This window comes from Lissotriton vulgaris, chromosome 5 (assembly GCF_964263255.1).
Source record: "Lissotriton vulgaris chromosome 5, aLisVul1.2, whole genome shotgun sequence".
Classification (NCBI taxonomy): Eukaryota; Metazoa; Chordata; class Amphibia; order Caudata; family Salamandridae; genus Lissotriton; species Lissotriton vulgaris.
Window position 1 is genome coordinate 387,990,255 of NC_141693.1, and position 20,916 is coordinate 388,011,170.

At 46.8% G+C, this 20,916-nt stretch overlaps 1 pseudogene; it reads right to left on the reverse strand.

The window, feature by feature from the left end:
• Positions 1-609: 609 nt before the first annotated feature.
• Positions 610-20,916, reverse strand: part of LOC147710935 (MYCBP-associated protein-like) — a 46,945-nt pseudogene continuing 26,638 nt past the window's right edge.

A 20,916-nucleotide genomic window follows, 5' to 3' on the forward strand; every position in this document is an offset into this window, starting at 1 on the left:
CCCCTAGATCCTTAGCCAGTGAGAGTGGTATCAGCATACAGTTTAACTCCCCAATAACTCAAGTTGTGGTGGGTGTGTGAGCAGGTAGACAAGAACAACCTCATTCTCTCATGCACATTGTTAAAACAAGGAAAATCAACTCTCACGTGAGTTGGTTCTTTCGTGAGATCGGGAGCCATGTTGGACACTGCCTCGTTTAAATAGCCATGCCCAGAATGACTATTTAACAGTTAGAAGCAACTTACCTGTCAATGCAGTTGGATCATCGCCAGCTCTCTTAGTGACGGTGTGATATTTGTACCTCCCAACACCTCTACATTCCTTGAAACCTTTGTCAATCTTTTTGGACTTCATTAGTTCCCGATCCCGAACTCATAGAAAAAAGCAGGGAAAACCAATGGAAAATTATCCTGCAGTTTATTTATTTATTTTTTTTAAACTTATAAAGCGCGCAAATGCCCTGGGGCATCTCGGCGCTGCGGACTTGGCAGAAAGAAAGAGAATTATTGATTAAACAGCCATGTCTTAAAAAGACCTGTTGCAAACAGAGCAGCTAGCAGCGTCTGAGATGATTCCAGGCTGCAGCGTCCGCTTCGAAATAAATCTATTTTACATGTACAGTTCTACTTCCTCCCCTTCCGTCAGGACAGTTTCATTCTTCAGCCCTTCTGATAAATACACCAGGCTCTCCACTAAGGACACCAGGAGTTGGTACACCTGAGTGTAGAGTTTTTCCTGGTACTCGGCCTGCACTGCTGGATCCGAATGCTGCATTTTGTGCTCCGGGGCTAGGCGATCCAGACTGACTGTGGAGGCGGTCAGGTCTTTAAAATCCCGGGATATCCTAACCCCTCTCTTGTCTTCCTTTCCTTTTGTCTTCCTGCTCACAGGACGATCCTCTTTCTCTGAAGATCGATCTTTCCCTGGAGGCTTCATTGCTCCTTTTTCTCGACTACCGGTTTTCTTTTTCTCTTCTTTCATGCCACCTGGACAACCTCCTCCAGCGACTCCTTCTCGGGCAGGCCCAGAATAGACCGGAGCATGATGGAATGATTGACAAGACCATCTATGGCCTCGCGCCACAGCTGCAAGCATGTCTGATAGAGAAGATCTGGCTGTGTTTCCTCCAGTGGAAAAGAAAGGTCTAAAAACCCCTTATTTAACTGGGATAGGATTGCTTCTCTCTGTTCCTCATCATGTATAGAGAGCATAGCCTCTGTGTATGGAAGATTCTTGAGATCCGGAACCTCTGTGACGGAGAGCACCTTGGAATCAACACCCACTTCAGTGGGGTGGATTTTCGAATCTTCATCTTCTTCAACTGTGGGAAAATCCACTTGGTGCTTCCACACTCCATGCATCTCTCTCACCACATGATCTTCGTAGTATAACTGTGGATTCTTCATTCTGAATAAGTCCTCCTCTGAAACATAAGTATTTATTGGTGACGGTGGTCGCTCAGGGCTCCGTACACCGCTGAGCAAATCAAGCAACAGCTCCTCTGCAATAACAACCGCTTCCTTAGCTTCCAGTTAACTCTCCAGCGCTTGTCTGAGCTCCGCTGTCTTATCCTCATACAGGGAGACACCGAATAGTGAAAGCTGCAGCGAAGCCCCTCCAAGCAGCACCGGGTGAGTGCAGAATTCTCAGGATTCGCTGAAAATTCCGGGACTTAGAGATCGGAACAGGAAAGAAAACGCCTTGGTGTCCCCTGGTAATATTACACCTGAGTTGGTGTTGAAGTAGAAACGCTGCATGCATCGGTCAGTGCAAATCTCTGGAAGGCCGGCAGGGTATGGAAGTCTCCGCCATTCATACCAAATGGCACTTGTGCCATCATTGGCTACTTCCATGACAGATGTGGCCTTGGCTCCTGCAACTGCCTCGAACGTCATGCGTGCTGAGATGCCAATCTCTTCCTAAGCATGGGCGGAAAATCCGTTTCGCTCGCGGATTTTGCGGATTTTTGGTAAATTCGCAATCCGCGAGATTCGCGAATCTCCCGCAAAATCCGCAAATCCGCGAGCAGCGGATTTTGCTCGCACTGTTCGCACTGTTCGCGTGAGTTTGCGCCCCGCGAATAAGTGCAAAATTGCAGAAATACGATCTTAGCAAAACTGAAAGTAACTACTTACCAGGTTCAAAAGTTCAGGCTCATCATTAGTAGCCATTTCCTGTAGTGCTTCCTGAGGGGCCCCTCCAGAGTTCAGTTGCCAGTTGAAACTATTATGTGACCCTGCTCTGAACCTCAGAATAGTTACACATATGCCACAAAGGTCCTGAATTACAGCTAAGGGAGACAAGCAGGAGCCAGGCTGGAAGTTCAAATCCATTAATCAGCCCCTAATGCATTATTGTCAGTTGGGGCAGGGCAGGTGTTGTAACTAATTTTGCAACAATGAAAGCACTTAGCAAGTGCAAAAGATCACTAATCAGGAAGCACTAAGGAAGCAGGTGCCAGCTAAAAAAATATTCTGTGACACATTAATCAGCCCCAAATTAATTCAGGTCACTTGAGGCAGGGAAGGTGTGCTTGCGTTGCCACAATAATGTACACTGACTGGACAACCAGAGGGTGCTGTGATGAAACAGAGGGTGGCATGGGTGGGCCAGAGGGTGGCATGAGTAGTCAGAGAGTGGCAGTGGTGACAGAGAGTGGCAGTGATGAAGAAGAGTGTCCCAAACAGGCTGGACACGTAGAAACAACAAGTTCGCGAAACTTGCGACCCGACAGGTAAGTTCGCAATTTGCGACATTGTAAAAAACCCTCGCGAACTGGCAGAAACCCGCGCAAACACACAAAAAAAAAATCCGCAAATTCGCGAGAATTCGCGGATTTTGCGGATTGCGAGTTCGCAAATCCGCAAAATTCGCGAACGCGAGATTCGCAAAATTCGCCCATGCTTATCTCTTCCCTATGAGAGCAGTTGCTCCCAATCCAGCGGGCTGGTTGACCACAAAACTGTATTGATGGTCCCAGAACAAGCTCTGGAATAACATCTGGGTAATCCTCCAGAGGGTCAAAGTTTTCTTTTCCATTCTGTGGCAATTCCTCCTTTTGCTCATGTAGACAATGATTCCATACAGATGTGGAAGTGTAAGGACGCCCCTTGCCAATAACTTCCAAGCCTTCAATTTCCGGCTCTGTAAAGTTGAGTTCCTCCAGAATTGGTCGCAGTTCAAGCCGTCTTTGAAGTAGATAAATACTCTTATCCCATGAAGCACTGACACAAGATCTCTTTGTAGGACAAACAGAACCTGCCTCCGGTTGAATAGTTCTTGGTTTTCGCACATGAATGAGGGGCTCTGGATATCCCTGCTCCTTCTGAGTTAAAGTTGCAGTCAAGCCACTGAGTTCATCTCCTATGTGTGTAGGTTGGTTCCAGAACTCACTTCCAGCTCAATAGCCCTTCCCGTCTTGTATTGCAGGGAGGCAACGATCAATGAGATACCTCTCTTCCTGGAGCATCCTGTAGTCATCGATGTTCATGAGCAGCTCATTGGCAGGTTTCGCTAGATGCTTTGACAAATTCCTCATCTGCTCTTTCCTCAGGCCCATGTGATAGTTCCAGTTTTCCAGCGCCCTGTGTTGATTTGGAGGAGCCCAGCAGCTCTGGTCCGTCCCTCTGGTAATGCAAGGGCACAGATTGCTTGATGTTTGAACTGCAATATTCAACCACTTAAGAAGGCTCGGCTGAGTTCTAGTATACAAGAAAATAGTCAAAACTCTCATTAGAGGTTACAGAGATCGTCCCTGTATTGTTTAAAATTAACAGTGCATATTATGGCAATAACCCTTAGTGATGGCCCTCAACCTTGCATCTCGCAAAGACTTTAGAGGTGCAAGGAATGTTGTAAATTCCTGGATTGGGACCTCATCTTTAGCTGCATAAGTGCCATACTCAGGTAATGGCGAGAGTAGGGAAGGTGCCATTGGGTATCTTTGGTGAAGATAAACACTGATTTATAGATAATTCCTATTTCTCATTTCACACACAGGACCCTCACTGCTTGTAATTTCAACATACCTCATACTGTCAGCAGGAAAAAGGGAATGGAGCAGTAGGCCCCTTTGGCTTCTCTCATTAGTGGGAAACGTTTATCAATGAAGCTAGATAAAAGTCATATGCACACTCTAACATATTGTTTATCCTCATACAATTCGCCAACCACCTTATCATGCCAACAGTTCGCCAACCACCTTATCATGCCATGCCCATAGGCGTGAGCTAAATTCAGAGGATGACTCAACAGGACAATACCGGACCACAGAAAGACTTCATAGAGGAAGTTTTCTTCTTTCACATCTTATTCCGATTTCCCCACAGCAGGGTGACGGATTCCCATTCAACCTCTAAATATTGGGTACAGTTAATCATAGGGTGGAGGTCGGACCTGACTTGGTGAACCCATCCCAGCCCCACGAGATAGTACTACTAAAATGTTTAGTGCTCTGCACCTTGACAGTTACATTGTAAGGGGAGATGATTTATACTGTGTGTTAGAAATGGGGATTTCTGGTTGGCTAAGGCTTGCGCCAAAGCCAGCAGAAACCACCACTCTAGTCAGGGCAAGGAAGTTACCCGCCAAAGATAACCCCTGCTCACCCCTTGGTAGCTTGGCACGAGCAGTCAGGCTTATTCTGGAGGCGATGTGTGAAGCGTTTGCAGGCACACCCAGCAACAACACCCAAGGCCCACCACAAAGGAAACTCCACACAAGGTTATATATAAAAATAGCCTTTGTATAATACCAAACACATTAGATAATAAACATACAATTTACACTGTGCCACTGGCACAGGCGGAATTTACAGGGGATTATATACACAGGACAGGGCCACATGGACCACTGTCAGGAATAAGCACTTGGTAGAACTAGCACTTTGTAGAACTAGCACTTTGTAGGAATAGCACTTAGAACATATAATAATTGTAGCACCAAATAACAATTGTAGCACACAACCAGTAACCACTGGTAGAAGCTAAGTACACCCTACGCAATCCTTACCACCTTGGCGTATATCACGTAGGGAACCATGAACTCACTAGCATAACTATACTAGGTAACACAACCTCCTAAGCATAAAAATACATTTAGTGGTATAGACAACAAAGCATTACAAATGATGCAGAAATCACATTAGGTAGGTCATCACATTTGCGCCAAAAATCATATAACTGACCCCAGGCCAACTTGGCCTCTCAGGGGCTCACCAGCCCAATATCCAGAAGCCAAAGAAGAATATGCAAAGGTTCAGGGCCTAAATGCAGCAGCTGCCCACTGAGTGCTGGACAGCTGGGGAACTGAGCCTGGGCACCAGCATGCTCCCTGACTCTCCTCTGGGGCTCTGAATATAGGAATGCGGCCAAACACGACGTGGGAGCCACGCAGGCTCTAAGCTCCAAAATGCCTCCTAGTACAACATGGGGCCTCGTGGGCTCTGCAGGCTGAAAATGCTGCCCCACTGGGGGGAGCGGAACGCTGCCAGCCGGGGCCGCTCTACCCTTTGTAGTGCCCCCTTCGTTGGAGCCTCGTGGGCTCTGGAACAAATGCCCCCTTGGAGCCTCATGGGCTCTAAATAACAAAATGCGCCCTTGGATCCATGTGGGCTCGATACAATAATGCCGTCAAACTAGGGGAGCGGCCCGCTGCCAGCCGGGGCCGCTCTACCTCCCGAAATGCCCCTGAGACATTGGAGTCCCCCCTCTGGGGACTTGGAAATCGACAAAGACTCTGGTGTTGGAGTCGCGCTCTGTGGACTCGTGAAACAATGGCCCCCGAAGCCCTCTTGAGCTCTGTATGCACAAATGCCCCCGTTGGACTGAGATTCGAAGGGGGAGAAGCCCGCTGACCAGTTGGGCCACTCGACACACACGGAGAACACTGTGCCGCTCTCCCGCACTCCAAACTTTCCCGGAGGTCTCCCCCGCCCGTCAACACTCACCAGGCGGCTGTCTCTCAGTGCTCTTCTCCCACGCCTCTGGAGACCGGGGTTTCGTTAGGGAGCCCACGAGGCTCCAGATACCTTCCGCCTCATGGCGCGGCTGCTGCTCTGTCCCTCGCGGCTCCTCTTCTCCCGGTTCCTCCTCTGGGACCGGGACTTCGTGGGGGAGCCGGCGAGGCTCCGGCCGTGTCGGGCGGAGTGGGGTGAGCTCCCCTCCTCCTGCCTCTCTTCCTCAGCACAGGAGCGGGGGGTAGGCTCCCGTCCACTTCCTGCTGGTGCTGGTGGCCCCGCCCACGTCCTCGGCAGGGCTGCCTTACTTCCTGTGTAGCCCGGGCTGCGACAGTGAACTTGATACCGTGTAGGCTCCCGTTACAACCAGACACAATGGCCCTGGTGGGGTAGGCACCCATCAGGGGTCAAAATAAAGGGGCAAATGCGCGGGGTAGGCTCCCGCTAGGCAAGGCACAGAGGTGAGGGGGGTCCCCACACGGTGCAGCTTCGTGCTGCAGGCCTTCAACAGCCCTCCTGGGGCAAGGCACAGCACTCCTTAGCGCGATAAATTGCTTCTCCAGCCAGGGAAGCAAGAAGTCCTCTCAAGGAGGAGAGCTAAAGTGCCCCCAGGTGCTGGGGCCCAAAGTCCAGGGAAAAGTCCAGCAAAAGTCTTTCTAGGAGGTGGGGGGCAAAGGCAGGGCCCAGAGGCCAGCTCACAGGGCCCTCCAGGCAGGGTGGCAGTCACAGTGGCGGTCCTCCTGGCGCCCAGAAACAGAAGGCCCCCCCACAAGGTAGGATCAGGAAAGAGAACATTTTCATGGGGTCACAGCCCATCTTTTATACACATAATTCCTTTGTCTCTAGCTGTAGGGTTAAGGGAAAACCAGACGCAGCTGATTTTGGAGCACTCTGTTGTGCTCAGCTCCTCTCCCCATTCAGATGATAGGCTAATGTCATCAGTCGCACCACAGGGGGTGGAGCCAGCATTGTGGAGGGAAAGCCCAGCCCTATTCAGGTCCCAGGTGCACTCCTACCTCCCATCAATATGCAGATCTCTCCACTCACCACTGGGGCAGACCCATCCTGACTCCTGAAGCCAGGCACACCAGCCAGCTCCAGCTAATCACAAGCCAGACAGTCAATTTACATTTATTACACATACATGCCAACTTCTAGAAGTGGCACTTCCACAATAGACACATGAACGCCACACACATCATCGCGCAGCATTCACTCTCACGAGTTCGCACATACCAAACTCGACCCCGCACTCCCCACACATCAGGAACTACCATGGACACTCACATTCCCAATGCTTTCCTATGGGAGGGTAGGCCAACCTCACCACACACACGCACTTTACACTGGGACACAGTCGTAAAGTGTGCAGAAGCCAAAAATCACTAACACCAGATCACAATTAAAAGCAAAAAGTTTAGGGGTGAACCTGCCAGAAGGTCCAAGTTAAGCATGGGCGAATTTTGAGAATTCGCAATTCGCGAATTTGCGGATTTGAGAATTGGCAATCCGCAAAATATGCAAATTTGTGCGAATTTGCGGATTTTTTTATTTTTGAGTGTTCGCGGGTGTTCGCGAGGCGCTTTGCGTGTTCGCGGGTGTTCGCGAGGCGCTTTGCAATTTTGCTGTTTTTTTTTTTGCCTGCTTAATCACTGCCCCCCTCTCGTTTTTTATGCCCATCTGCCCTCTGTACCACTCGTTTCTGTGCCCTTCTGCCCTCTGCCCGACTAATTTTTTGTCCCCTTCTGCCCTCTGTCCCACTTTTGTGCCCTTCTGCCCTCAGACCCACTTAGAATGGCGCAGGCAAGCTGCCAGCGCCATTCTAAAATAGCTAGAAATAGCTTCAACAGGAAGCACTAATAGATAAAGTAAAGCCGGTGCTGCAGTTGAAGGTCAAATTAAGTTACACAATCATTAATCACCCGAAGTTTGGGGTGATTACTGATTGTGTAACTGAATTTGAGCAGCACCTGCTTTACTTTATAATTTAGAGCTTCCTGTTGAAGCTGGCTTTTGTAACTATTTTAGAATGGCTCTGGCAGCTTGCCGGCGCCATTCTAAAAGAGTTACAAAACTCAGCTTGAACTTTTGACCCAATCCGTTCCGCTCGCGGATGTTGCGGATTGCGAATTTACCGAAAATCCGAGAAATCCGCGAGCGGAACGGATTTTCCGCCCATGCTTAGTCCAAGTCCAACACAGTGTGAACGACATTAAACAGAAACAACATTTACCATTTACATATATATGATTGAGAAACACTCTGTGAATGATGTTACTGTTTTGCAAATACGTAACTAGTATAACATTTGTGTGGAAATGAAGGATACATATATTAATAAATTGAGCATAGTATGCTTAATTGTTACATTACAGTTGTGCAACAGTATTGTATCAGGATGATGTTTGTTGACAGAGGATTATCCTTCTTTCATCATTGACATAACAATGTCTAAACGAAGTAATGCAGCAATAAAACTATCAGTTCAGAAGCAAAATGTGGCATCCAGCCAATAACATACCTTCAGTTTCTGACCTTGGTTCTCGTCCTAACACGGAAACCTGGATAGGGCTGTAGTTTACGATTGATGTTTATATGTATGGCCCTTCAGATGCTGTTGTTGGGCAACATACTATCACTATCTTACCCACAACTTCAGGGGGGTACAGCAGCATCCCCACTGTATAGTCAAAACAGATGAATTTCAACTTAAGGATATCAAAGGTGAACTTAAGAATGGTTTGTGTATGCCTGTGTGCCCTGTTTAGGCTTTGTGGTTGATTGCTGGAAGGGTTGGAGGAATGGGGAGAGACAGCTTAGTCAGCAACACATACAAGAAAGACATAGGATATTTCTGAAGATGTGGTTGTATTTCAAATGTACTACATCATTCCTACATGCATACCATCATTGTTAGGTTTGTGCATTTCTATTATGTAAGTAATGAGTATGTTTGACAGGCAATCACCAGATGTACATGCAGGCCAAGTGTGAGATGTTATAACAAATATATGGGAGGCATCTCACCAAAATTATGAGCAACTAACCAACTTCCAAGATGTGATTTACAAAATACACATCGGTCATGTGTGCTTCAAGGAAAGGCAGAGTACATATCAGTGAAGCAGCCCTTGGTCACACAAACAGCTTGCATGTCCATGTAGTGCTAGCAGTGTCAATTGCTAAAAAGGGGTTGCATATGATGAGGTGACTGGGAGCAATCAAAGGTAACTAATACATGAAAGGAGTGGGCAAAGGCATAGAATCCCTTGACATCCTCTCTCTTCCCGCCAGTGACTAGGCTATAAACCGATGTGCTCTAGTGCAAATATATCTCAGTGCCTGTCCAAGCATCAGCATTGGCCTGCCTGTGAGTTTCCTATATTGTCAAAAGTGACACTCTAGACAAGATCTGATAGCCTTTGAATGGACTGAATGCAGTAATTTGACTTGGGCAGGCATCACCTGAGCATGTAATGTAACGGAATCAAGCCCCTGCTCCCAGTCTGCAAACATGCCAAGGATCATGTCAGGTGACATGTGGTATCTGGCAATGACTGTTTCCCTGGACATGCCAGTGGCATTTTTCCTTTGCTTGTAAACTATCTCTCCTTCCCAAAAAATTGTTCCTCAGATTAGGGTAAAAGCTACAAAGACATTCACTGACATAGTGAGCCCATGGAGTTGTTTGGTATGTGACATTTCTTATATAGTCAACCTGTCTTTGATATGTTAGTGTTGTAAAGCATATCACCTGTAGATGGTGGATTCCTAAGTAATCACTCATACCCCTTGCATTATCAGGTGTGTTCCATGTGCTTGGAGCTTTATTTCAATAAGTTTTAAGAAATATGTGTGTTTAAAAATTTACAAATATTTTTTGGCAAAAAGTGTACATAAGAAAATATTTATAAAAAAATTAATGAAGCTGTAATGCATTTTACTATTACTTCTTTCATATTTTCTCTATCTGTTCTTAGTCTTTGTCCATACTGATTTGTATGAGTATGTGTTGCAGTAACTGTGATTGGCCATGTGTGGTGCTTGACTTCAAGGCATGGCTGATGTAAATTTGATTCTGGTTTGTCTCTATTACAGCTGTAGTAGAATTAAAAGTGTACAGAAATTGACTTCCTCTCTTGTCGGTATGTTTTATTATTTGCATGTCCCTCCATAAACCCCTCCTTTAATATCCCTAAACCCCATCCACTTTGCAGCAGCAGTTCACCATTTTCCTGCCACTTTCTCTTGTCATTCCCATATTTACTACAAAAACTCTACCTATACATGCTTATATGTCCACACATGTGGAGGCGATTTCCCTACAGAACATATGAGATTCGAGTTGGATGTCTGAACGTGGGTTTGGGAATTCCATTTTTTTTTGTGTAGACATCACTACTGCAGTACTATTGTATGTACTCCAAAATGCAGTTTGTGATTTTTCCCACAGTGTTAGACCATTAAACTTCAGTACTCTTCACTTGCTAATACTTTTTATAGGACTAATACAAGTAAAATATCACAATGACATAGCACATTAGCTTTCGAGATGCGAGTGACCTCTTTTAGAAAAGGCATTCAATATTACTTGCGAAGGATCAAGATAGATAATTATGAGAACATTTGTTTAACATTCGAAAAGTTTTCTGTCGGAGGGCTAGACATACATTCCTCAGAGAGGCTTTTTCTTTTAGCATCCATAAATCCTATCAAAAGGACTGTAATTAAAATTGTGTTTAACAAATTACAACTAGAAAGAATAATGGCAATGCAATTCCCCAGCAAACAAATGCAGCAATGTTTTTGAATTTACAAATAGATTGAGAACAAATGTGTCTCAAAAAAGGACCCCTTTTAAACCTGGCTGATTTGAAAAAATTGTTTCTGCATACTTTTCAGAGCTGATTTATAGAGTGGGCAATCACATTTTAACCTAGAACAGAACTTAATGAGCTGCCATTCTCAACCAGTTCATTATCAAAATATTGAATGTGCGACCCAGTGTACCTTAAGGTAGAGCAAAGCTCTAACACCTTTAAATTAAGACATTTTCTTACATTCAGACGAAATTATTAAATGTAGTTTGCAGTTTTTTAAAATAGATTTTTATTAGATTTTGACAATGGCAAAACATCAACAAATTAAGCTCATATAGCATCATCCTTTTTCAGAAGGTTAATCTTCACCTTATGACAAAATTAGCTTCGATAGTTTGGTTTCAGAGTGCAGCTATATCGCCAGACAATCATGTAAACAACAGAGAGGGACTTTGGCTCCACCCATATTTTTGGAGCTAGGAGTACATGTTTTGATTGGGAAGAAGCTGTGTGTTTCCACAAAAAAGTGCTTGCCCCCCACCCATGTGTGATCTGCTTGTATATTTATCCAGCTGGCTGAGGTTCAATTTTCAGGGACACACACATGCCATTGTAACTGTAAGTTTCTCAGATAACTAACCCCTTCGCAAACTACCTTTATAGTGCTGCACACGTCCGTTGGCTGACGCGGCCCTGCTTACGGCGCTGATCTGCCGCGGCGGAACTGCAGCTGCAGTTAAACGGCTAAATAATTTATGGTGTTTGTCGTTCACTGTCAGAAGCACAGATGGTAGGAGAAAACAACCTAAAGCTCTACACTGATAAGACAGAAGTAACGCTCATTGGAAACAAGAGCTCACCCTGGTACTGGTGGCCCAAGGAACTAGGACTCACACCCACTCCAACAGACCATGCCAGAAACCTAGGACTTAACCTGGACAATAAACTCACCAAGGCATCACAGATCAATGTCCTCACCTCCTCATGCATTCACATCCAGTGCATGCTGCAGAAGATCTTTAAGTGGCTCCCATTGCACACCAGACACACCATTACACAGGCTCTCATCACGAGCAAAGTGGACTATGACGATGAGCAATATGCAGGATTCTCAACCCAACTACTCTGCAGACTACAAACAACCCAGAATGCCACCAGACCAGACTCGTCCTTGACCTACTTTGTTGAACACACAACACACCGCACTTCAGAGAACACCAATGTCTCCCCTCACAGAAGTGATACCAATTCAAACTTTTCACACACACATTTAAGGCTCTGCACAAAATAGGATCCACTTACCTCAACCACCGCCTACACTTCCAGCAACCCACCAGACACTACGCTCAACATCACTCTCACTTGCACACAACCCCCGCTTTCAACAAAAGCTCAACTGAAGGACATTCTTTCTCATTCACAGCAGCATAGACCTGGAATAACTCCCCCCAACACATCAGGGCCTTCTCCTTGCTTCTTGAGTTCTGAAAGAACCTGAAGAATGGGTTGGTAGCGCACAGCTTGTCAATCACGGGGGTATCAAGGCACTGAACAGGTGTGTGGGAGTGAGACAGAGTCTTAGCTACAGGATGTCTCTTCAGGTCCCGCATGAATATCGATTAGTTGAAGAACCAGGTCTAACTATTCAATATCCAAGCGGGACCTGAAGAGACATCCTGTAACTCAGGCTTTGTCTCCCTCCCACACTTCTGCACACACATCTGCTCAGCACCTAGGTACCCTCATGTGTGAAAAGCTGTGCTCTACAGATCAATTTAACAGAACATAACAGCCATCATTAACCTACATGGATATTTAGATCTGACTTGACAGTGCAATTGTCACCTGACACCCTACACCAATATTTTTCTACAGTTCTTTGCTTCCACACAAATGCATATTCTTGCCCATGCTATTACTTCGTAATGCTTCATATTATCATACAACATTCCTTTAAAGCCTGACTTATTGTCATTGTCAGTGCTTGTTAACTTTATTCATAACTAACATAAAGTAGGGTTGAAAATAAATTGTGCAATAGACATGTGCTCTCAAGTTTCTTGCTCCATCTTTATGTCAGATCCTTTGGACCGAATTCACCAAGATAGTTTTATCCTCCTATACAAATGACGATAAAGTCACATAGATGTATCTAAGTGTGGAAATAATAACATAAGTCTAATATCAGATGACAAGCCTGCAACAGAAGAGAAGGCCATCATTTGGAAGGATTCTTACTGCCCAGCAGCATTTCGATACTAGTCAATTCTGTAATCCTTCAATGAATATGGCAGCAACATGGGTACAGTCTTTTATTGTTTTGTATTCTTGTGTCATTTTTGGATGATGTCATGTGGTGTAACACATTTGTGCCCCCCCTGCAAGATACAGGAAAGGGGCCTCATTGGCATCTACATGCCAGCCTCACCCCCTGAATTCACAAGGAGTCTCAGAGCTGTACTAGTTACACAGACTCGCAGTCTGGAATTCATACTACTGGTCTATCACTATATAACCCGCAATTCTTTTTCTCTCTTGTGTCTCTGTGCGAAACACTTACATGATGTTAATCCTCTTGACACGCCATGCACCTTCTTTCCAGAACCTTCGATCGTAAAATAAAAAAAATGAGAAAAGACTAGCATTAAGGCAGGGAAAGAAAACAGAGAAAGGCTATCGACACATGTGCATATAGAGATCAGAAAACTCCCCACAGACGGATGTGCATGATTTAAAAACACAGGGCCTGGGAGCTAGCATGGATGCGGGAGGAAGTTCACTGACCCTGAGACGCAGGCCAGCTGAGGAAGATGTGAGGGTCACTGCAGAAGAGAGAGATACCTGACTGGAGATGTAGGGGAAGACTATACTCTACGTCACCACGAGGAAGGAGCATTGAAAGAAGTCTAGGGGCAAAGACAGCACAAATGCTCAACCAGTCCAATTGGTGATACATAGGAATTTCCACTCTACCACCGATGGTTTTCGATGCTGCAAAACCCTCTCTACTAACAATTGTAGAAATGGATTTGTGGCAAAAAAAAAGATAAAACCTCTTCGAGGCAGGTGCTAACTAGAAAACATGTTCTAATTTCTCCTAACTTTTCACACATTTCAGTTATGCTGCACTGTACAGCACACAAACAATTTGGGGGGAAAATAATTTAGGTTTAGGCATAGCATTTTGTACTGGAAAGGTAGCCTCACAGTTCAAAACATGAGTTTGACATAATGTGCCCACTTTACACTATCGTGCAAAGGTGGGTGGGTGACACCATGCAGCCTGAAAGAGCACCAGGTCTGAGGAAGATAGCAGCAGCAGTATATTATAGTGGAAATGTTGCTGGCCTGTTCTCTCCTCTCACCACAATGAGGGCAGAAACGTTGGTTGCTCTGCTACTTTGTGCTCTAAATTGGTAAGTCTTCCCCTTCATGTTTGTTCTGCATATTTTTCAGAGGTGACATCGCTTGATTGAACCTTTTTTCATCACCGAGAAACAACACAGCACAGAGTATATGATCCTTCTAAAAAATAGATGTGCAATGGAATAATATTGCAAAGTTATAACAGTGACCTCTGAAACAGAATTCACTTGTATTACTGTCTTCTGCCCAACCTTTGTAGAGATGATTGTGTGCTATTTATTAACTTTCAACCCACCATGACAAATTATTGTCTATCTTCAGATCTTTTAATTTTGTCGTGTTTCATTTTTGTTCCAAAATGTAAAATGTATTTTCATTCTTTTAACATTTGAAAGATTTTGCAAAGCTTGACTGCTGTCATAAATGGAAGCGACGGTGACAGTAGTGACTTTCATGAAGATAAGGTACTTTTCAATGTACCTTAGCACCCTTTGTGTCAGCACGACTACGTGGTCCTTATTTAAATTATTTGTGAGGGGGCACAATGAAAGGGAGAGAGTGGAGTACAGTGAGAAGTAATTATGGGGGGAAATAAAACGGAGTTAAAATAACAGTTAAGGTAAGTGGAATTAAAAGATTTATGGGCCGGCCTGGGTATAATAATCAGGCATCGGCAGCCATGGATAAAAAGAATATTAAAATCAACTTGCTAGGTCAGCTCACTTCGTGTCTCTTAAGCAAGATGCCCCTGGCCTGGACCCATGCGTAAATCCGGATCTAGATGCAAAGCAACGAATTGTGCACAGATTGGTGTTGTACACGATTTGTGTAAGGGGGCACGATTTCACTTCTTTGGATTTTCCTTAAAAATAATTAAATGTCTTTTCATTGGGATTCAAATGATTCAAACCTGTATGATATTGTTTTCCATTTTAAAACTAAACTTCTGTTTTGAAACCTTTTCAGCAATCATTAATAGTAGTCAGTGCATATTGAAATCCAGAATTACCATTTCAAATTTACCGTGTTAGATGTGAACAATATATATTAAAATTGGGTTTGCCAATATCTTATCATCGCCTCTCACGTCGTTAACTTGAGATGATGTTAAAGCCATTTTTAATGGAAAGATGATCAAATTGCACGCTAGCTTATTGAACGTTGTCAGCTGCAAATAATCACCCGGAAACTGTTATAAAGGAGGCTTCTCAGAAACAAAGGGTGGAAGTGAGAAGGCATTAACAGAATTAAACAGGTGTTAATGCCCATGGCTTGCTATGTAGAGGATGTCACTTATAAGTGTGATCGTGGTGATTGGTAAGCGGATGCTTTAAAAAGCTTTCCTCTAATTTTAAGAGGTGCTAATTATTATCTTTAATTTACGGCTGCCACAGTTTACGTTCTACCTTTTGGCTCCATTTGTATCAATAATGGTGCGTTTGTATACTTTGACATATAGGCCTTAAAGCCCTACTGTGATATTCTTTTATTTAGAAGTAGCAAATCTTTTCAAACAATTGTTTCTGGGAGCATTTTCATGTATTTACACTATCACCGTAAGTCATGCCTCAATACAGTCTCGTTGACAGCTCTGCAAATCATTATGGTTAATACTCAAAGGGGTATATTCACAAGAAGGTGTGATAACTACGGCAAGAGTAGCGTAACGCAGCTTTCAACATCGCAGCCTATTGCGGGATAATATCCCTGTGTCAACGTGGAATTCACAACAAGGCGGTAGCATGCGATAGACACCAGATAACGCGGCAAATGTCTGCATGACGTTCAATGCCACGCGCTAAAATGTGATACGCGAACGCAAAATAAATGCGATGGGGCCAAACGGGGTACTATAAGTAGTGAAAATCAGCCACAGGCCTGCAAATCCCATGTGTATGGTAGGACAATGCACCATGAAAACCACAGAAAATATACACCAGAAGCAAGCCAATGCAGATAGCAACATGGATGCACCATGACCCAGCGCAGAGGCCAACTTGAATACAACAACCCCCACAGACCAATAGCAAGGAACAATGGGGTCAGGGAAGGCCAAGGAGAAGAGGGAGAGGAAGACAGTGTGCAGACCGCAGGAAAATAAGACCAGCGTCACTGAGATCACAGAACACTACCAGCAACTGACACACTACCAGACCACCTGGATTGCAGTCGTAGTGCAGAGGAGGCCAATCCAGGAGCCCAATAGGTGCCGGCATGATGTGACTACCTAAACCAGGGACCAACCCGCTGTCAACAGGAAGGCAGCAACAGCGACAGGAGGTGGCAGTCCAGCGCCCCCGGAAGATTTGGGGGAAACCAAGGCCACAGTCACCTGTGAGGAGATGGTGCAAGGAGTAGGGAGTAAGACCACAGCTCGAGGGGACTTGACACAACATCAACAGGGAGTGCAACGAACAGGGACTGGGGGAACGGGGGGAGATGGGCACAATGGCATACATGCACAACGAGGCATAGCACACTGCACAACCACCCGGGATTATGTCCCAGATCCCCTTGGCACACTGAAGCACACACACATAGCCCAAAGAGCACACCCACATTGACGACAATGTGGAACAATGCGCATAGCCAACACTGCAGAACAGAGAACACAACTGTATCCGCACATACACAGAAACATGCCCTCAACATCTGACAGTGCCGGAAACAGGGAAATGGAAATGTATGCGTACAACCTCACATCCATCCTGCAGTCAAAATGTACACTGTCCGGCAGAAGAATCCAGCACCCACGAAACAGTCCCAATGTACATCGCCATGCAGTCTGCATGAAAAGCAGCACAATGCGCCAACACATATGTCAACATAAATCCCCCACACACCTCCCCTTCACATTGCAGAGGATCACATAACACCTTCAGCAGAGCACAGAACACAACACATCAGTGATGCCGGAAATGACACCCTCCGTCGTCACCGACACCCTACAACAGCCCATGGACATCTCACGCAACCGCCACCAAGACCTAGCCTGCAACAGACCACACAGCACTTAAGCACCTTCAAGAACAGCTGGCTCATAACACTTCACCCACCCACACATGGCACCCCAATGCAATGTGTCAGCATGCCAAAAGGAGGTGGCCCACCAGGTGTGGGTGGCAGACAAACCCATGGAATGCAAACCAGGACACAAATGTAAGGGTCTATCACCCTTCAGGGCCCACCCACACCCGACTAAGGAGACCCACACTGCCATAGAGACACACACAGATGCACATTCACAGCACAGAACCACGTCCGGGGGAACGCAAATAGCAATCACACACCCATGTTGACTATGCGTACAACGGCCCTGGCCACTCCCATCACAAACTGAGTGGGTAACGACAAAGCTACATGTCCAAGCTCCAACCCGCTGCCTGCGGTGACTTGCAGATGCACATTCACAGCATAGAACCATGCCCAGGGGCACGCAAATAGCAATCACACACCCATGTTGGCTGTGCGTACGATGGGCTTGGCCACTACCCTCACGATTTGAGTGGCTGATGACAAGCTACATGTCCAAGCTCCAACCCGCTGCTTGCGGTGACATGTCTGCATCCGATGTACACAGCACAATGTAAAGTTGTAGGGACCAGGACCCACATGCATACTACAAAACCACAGGGACAAATGCAGAGATAATGGTTAACTGGCTATGGGCACATGCGCCCGACCCCTTTATTAGCAGTGCCACATGTACAGAGACACCTGTGCTGGATGTGTGTGGGGTGAGTGTAAGCCAACCCGCACGGAATGTCTGGTGCTGTCAACCACTTGAACATTGGACACCAGTGCAACAGAAACAGAAAAAACATGCAATACAGAGTCAACTGCTGAGCAAAATGGAGTGAGCAGGATAAAGTCCAGAGGACAGCCAACATGCAAACAGAAGTGTCTGTGAGTTGCAGTACACTGGGCTTTGGACACTAGAGATGAGCGCGCTCATGTGCAGAAAAAGTCTTGGATTGTGTCCCTTCGATATATTCCTGATGCAGGTGCAGTGGAGTGTGTTAGACCTGCATCATATTCTCCATCAACATCTCAGAGCTCCCACAATATTTGAGGTGACATACCTGTGCAACCGCTCCACAGCACAAAACACAATCAGCAATGGACAATGGCCTGCGGTGCACTGAGTCACTGGCATCTGTAGTGCTGAGCGGGAAATCAGGCCGATGATGGCATCTACGACAGGCCTGAGCAACTCCAAAGTCTGTCAGGATCACCACTTCAACTCTGCCAGATGGCATTTGGAGGTGGTTCTTGTGGTGGTCCGTGTGCCTCCTGCGGTGATGCGTTGTCCAGGCCGGTCTGGACTCACTTTGGTGTGTGAGCCCTGGTGGGTGGCATTTGGGCCCAGAGGCTGCGTACAGTGCAAGGCCACAGCGTAATGGCGTTGATGACCCCAACGCCAGAATTCCAGACAGGACCAGCACAGAGTTAGTGGCCCCGGATTCACTGCAGCTGGCACAGGAACCCAGCCATGGGACGGTGACTTGCGGTGCAGTCAGATGGGCCATGCGACCTGAGCGGGTCACCATCAATGTCCGAAGTGTATGTTTCGGAGTGTTTCGGGGGACAGTGGAAGGTGTCCTCCAGGACAAGATGCAGAAAAGTTAGATTTTATCAGGAAGCGGCAAATGGAGGAGTGGAATACGACAGCCTTGTTGCCACCACCAATTCCGTATCAGCTACATGGGGATGAAAACTGCCCCTTAGTCCATAGGCTCAGACGCCACCACTGGTCGACCAGAGAGTGTCCATGAATGTCGGGGAACAGACTTGGTGGTATAGGGGCTGAGTGGGGATGCAGACTGCGATGATGTCGCAACACTGATATTGTCTCTGCCATTGCTGAATCATGACTCTGTGACCTACTGGACCGCAGTGTAGGCCGTAGGCAGCGGTCAGCAGTGACCCTCAGCCAAGTGATTTTGGCTCATGATGCACAGCACTAGTGACACCAGGACTGTTGTCGGTAGTGTACAAACACCTCCGTACCAATGATCCTTTTCTCTCCACCAAGTTGCAAGGGAACATCCTCTTAGGCCTCTCCTTGCATGCAATGATCTGTAATCAGCCTTAGCATGCTCGAAGTTCTGTTCCAAATCTGTGGCCTACTCAAGCACAGCCTAGGCTGAGAGCAGTGTAGGCCGGAGGCATTGGACAGCATGGGCCATTCACAGAGTGTCGCCGGCATAGGTTGGTGGCCCCACCGGCCTGCGTAGTTCAGGTTCAGTGGCACGACGTGTTCGGTCACCTCGGTGAATGTGACCCGGCTTTTTTCCGGGCTGAGTCGCATCTTCCTCTTACTTCTATCCATGTGTCCACTGGTGTGGACTCAGCCATTCATGATTTGCGACTAGGTACTGAATGTTAGACCTACTGGTCCGCAGGGTTGTCCTGGTCCCTCATCTACGGTTCGCTGGATGTCGTTGGAAAGGGTTTGTGGCAGCACAGCTCGCCAGATGGTGTTGGACAGGGTTTGTGGCAGGATGTGTTGCAAGAAGCGCATTTGGCACCATGCTTCACTGATTAAGGGGAGTCTCGGGCTTAGAGCTTACACTGGCACGTGTTGGGCCCTCCATGACACATGCCAGTGTCGGATGCTCATTAGTATGGCCTGGCTGCGGAGGGTCGGGCATGATAGGTTTGAGGTCCAGCAGGCCGGGATATGTCAGGCGCACAGGATCGGCGTCGGCCTTTGGTGGGGTGGGAGGCCCCACCCTGGCAGAGACGTTGGGCTTTCCGGAAGAGGACAACCCAGGGCTACGTGCTTTTTATTCACACCCCTATGCTGGCCTGGCGTACGCCGGCCCATCCCACTCTGCTCATGCTTACGGGTGGGACGTAACAAGCAACATGTCCGCAAGGACCCCCACTGGCTGGGGTGACATGTTTGCGTCCACTGTCCACTACACTCCATTCACCAGAGGTATATGTCACTGTGGATATGGGTGTGTTCTGCATACTGCGGTTAGTTCAGTACTTCGCCGCCACTCTTGGCATTGTATACTTTCCCAATCATGGTTCGATTGCATCCTTCACATATGCCTGTTTGCCACCTCTCCCACATTCGGCTATTGTGTGGCTGAGGTTCCATGCCGTTGATACCCATGTTCATGGCTTACCCAGGTTACCATTGTAAGTTGTTCTGTCGTGTCTGGTGGGTGGGTGGTCATGTTAATTGGGTGTTAATTGGGAAGTTGCTACGGGTCTGTGCATTTCCCTTTGTACCATCCTTGGATGGCTGGTTGCTTTTGGACTGTCGGAGGGTGAAGGGATCATCCACACTGGCTGTGTGTTTGGAGGTGACATTGATGAATGTCCCACGGTGTTCGGATGTTGCCTGCACATTGATGTGTGACATGTTCTTCCTTGTGCCCTGATTGTGTGCTGTGTCACCAGGGTCCACAGGTGGGACATGTGTGCAGGGGATTGCCCCCTACATGTGCATGCATCCGGCTATGGCAAATGGTCCTTGCTTGGTTTCCAGTGGTTCCTGCGCATTGTGTTGGCTGTAAGGGGACTGGGGTGCAAGGATGATGGTGATGTCCAGGACAGGCGTCGGGGTCTTGGACGTGCTGGGTGTGAGACTCCCCCACTCTGGCGGGTATTGTTTGGGGTGTGTCAGGAGCCAATAGGTGGTGCACAGCCAGCAGCTTGGTGTGGGGTGGGATGTTGGTTGTCCGCAGTATTGGTGCTGTAGGCCTGTTAGGCGATGATGGCCAGGATGCGTAGCATGGTTGTCCCTTTCAGGCTGTA